Source organism: Camellia sinensis, chromosome 10 (assembly GCF_055761805.1).
Source record: "Camellia sinensis isolate YWXY chromosome 10, ASM5576180v1, whole genome shotgun sequence".
NCBI lineage: Eukaryota > Viridiplantae > Streptophyta > Magnoliopsida > Ericales > Theaceae > Camellia > Camellia sinensis.
In genome coordinates, this window is record NC_138970.1 from 107,824,979 (window position 1) to 107,828,031 (window position 3,053).

General features: G+C 30.7%; 1 pseudogene; it reads left to right on the forward strand.

Annotated features, from left to right (window-relative positions):
* The first annotated feature begins 1,411 nt into the window (after window positions 1–1,411).
* On the forward strand, window positions 1,412–2,158 carry LOC114279286 (putative aquaporin TIP5-1 pseudogene; annotated as a pseudogene).
* Window positions 2,159–3,053: the final 895 nt, after the last annotated feature.

Sequence of the window (3,053 nt, forward strand, 5' to 3'; positions counted from 1 at the left end):
TGGAGAGATGTTGGAAATTGGGCACCCATGTGGCATGACCCTTTGAACCTGAACCTTTTGAACCTTATCCATGTAAGTTTGAATTTGAATTCAAAACTTATTTGGATAACCATTCATGATATCTATATCTATCTTATCAATAGATATGGATAGATGGATAGATAGATATTGGTTGATATATATTTAATTATATACAATTGATATGATGAGAGATACGTATATCAGATAAGTTATGTGGTTTTTACCCATAACCTTTTTTCCTAGACTCTCTCTCTAACTCTCTCCCATTAAACAACGATCAAGCCATTTTGCACTGTGACTTGTGTGGGTGATACTCATTTTGTAGTATCACTCCACTGCTGGGTTCGTTGTTCGAATTCTGGAAGCACGTGATTTACCCACGAGGTTCTATCACCTAAAGGTATGATCTAAATGTTTATCCCGCTGCGTTATAATACTTTGATTTACATCATTTATTGAAATAGATTTATATAATAAAATTATGGTATCTATATAAGGAAACAAATCATCTGTATAATGAAGCATATTTATTGACTCTGTATTATTTATGTGTGAATTTATTTCATTAGCACTGATTTTTACGAATCAATAATTAGGAAACAAAAATGATTAAGAAACAGAAATTAAAATATTCTATATAATGAAATTTTGATCATTTATTGAAACAGATTTATATAATGAAATTATGATCATTTATATAAGGAAACAGACTTATAGACTTTGTATTATTTTTAGCATTTTTAATTAATTTGCAATGAGGTTTTATGACATTATATGTTGTCTTGAATTTTTTATGAATTTTTTTGTGATATGTGTTATTTTTTGATTGATTTAATTCCAGTTTTATGTCAAGAATTTAAATACAGTTTTATAAAGTTTCAGAACTTTTAATAAAATTATGGTGGTGATTATGATATTCATGTAATTATCAATGGTTCTCTTGTGGCATATTATTTCGAAAAGCATATTTCATGTGTAGAAATTCTCGATTCTAGTTTAATACAAAATGCATACATATTAAAATTTGTTGTGTATTGTTTTTATCCGAATGTGTGCTTGAATATGATTCTACTTCGTGTTGAATTATTATTACAATCCATCTAATCTTGTTTTATTCGCTATTGCAGAAATGATTAGGAAACAACAATCTATCTAATCTTGTTTTATTCGGCATTGCAGAATTGTTATTACAATCTATCTAATCTTGTTTTACGAATCAACAATTAGGAAACAAAAATTATTAGGAAACATAAATGAAAATATTCCATATAATGAAATTATGATCATCTATATAAGAAAACAGAGATCATCTATATAATGAAACATATTTATTAATTCGTGTCATCTTCCTCATATCAGGCAATTCGTGTCTTCTTCCTCATATCAGGCAATGGTGTCGCTAACTTCCCGTCTCAAGCACACAGTGAAACCTAACGCTCATGGATCATACCTCGCCGAATTCATCTCCACCTTCCTCTTCGACTTTGCTGCAGTTGGCTCCGCCATGTCTTCTAGGAAGATGATGCCAGGTGCTACAACAGACCCGTCTGAGCTCGTAGCAGTTGCGATAGCGAATGCGTTTGGATTGTCGGTAGCGGTTTATGCAGCGGTTAATATCTTCGGCCTCCATGTGAACCTGGCGGTCACGTTCGGGATGGCGGTTAGGGGTCATATTACTGTTCCTATGGCTATTTGTCACTTGATTTCACAGTTGGTTGGTTCTGTAATGGCTTGTCTTTTCTTAAATGTTACCACCGTCTCACAGCATGTACTTGTCCATGGAATCCCACAAGTAATGACTGGGTTCAGAGCATCCATTTTGGAAGGGGTGATGACATTTGGTTTGGTCTACTCAGTCTATGAAGCCGGGGACCCGAGATGTGGTCCACTGGGAGCAACTAGACCCTTAGCAATCGGGTTCATTGTAGGAGCTAATGTATTGGCATCCGGGTCATTTACGGGCGGGTCAATGAACCCGACTTACTCATTCGGGTCAGCTCTTGTTGGAGGCAATTTCAAGAACCATGTAGTCTATTGGATCGGACCTTTGATCAGTGCTGCTCTTGCTGGTATCCTATATGGTAAAGGATTCTTCCCGGTTCAAGTACCTGGCATAGCAGATGGAGTTGGGGTTTAATTAAATACAGGAAAATGTTGATTTTATTTTATTTTATTTTGGGAAACAGAAATTAAAATATTCTATATAATGAAATTTTGATCATTTATTGAAACAGATTTATATAATAAAAATATGATCATCTATATAAGGAAACAGAGATCATCTATATAATGAAACATATTCATCTATATAATGAAACATATTTATTTACTCTTTATTATAGATGTGTGAATTTATTTCATTAGCACAAATTTTTATGAATCAACAATTAGGAAACATAAATTAAAATATTCTATATAACTAAATTATGATCATTTATTGAAATAGATTTATATAATGAAATTATGATCCTCTATATAAGCTAACAGATTTATTGACTCTGTATTAATTTTAGCATTTCTAATTAATTTGCAATAAGGTTTTATGACATCATATGTTGGCATGAATTTTTTTATAAAATGTTATGTGATATGTGTTATTTTTTGATTGATTTAATTCTAGTGTTATTTCAAGAATTTAAATAGAGTTTTATAAAGTTTGTCAATCTTAGATTTGTGGGCATATTTGGTTGTGTTTTTGTTTTTGTTTTTGTTTTTGTTGTTTGTTTGTGTGTATTTTTAAAAACTAAAAACAAATGGAAAATTTGAACATATCCATCATTTTTCTTTTTCTTTATTGTGTAAAATATTTTTCAAAATAAATTTTTGGTTATCTTCATAACGTGTTATTCTCAAAAATATTTCTTAAAAACTGTTTTTGAAAGGTTATGACAACTTGTACAATCAATAGTAGTAGAATATGAAATGATTTTTATTTTATTTTATTATTTTGTTTTTGTGAGAACAGTAGTATATGAAAGGTTATTACTTGTGGCGGTTATGTAATTTGCAAAAATTTCAATTTGACTTGTTTG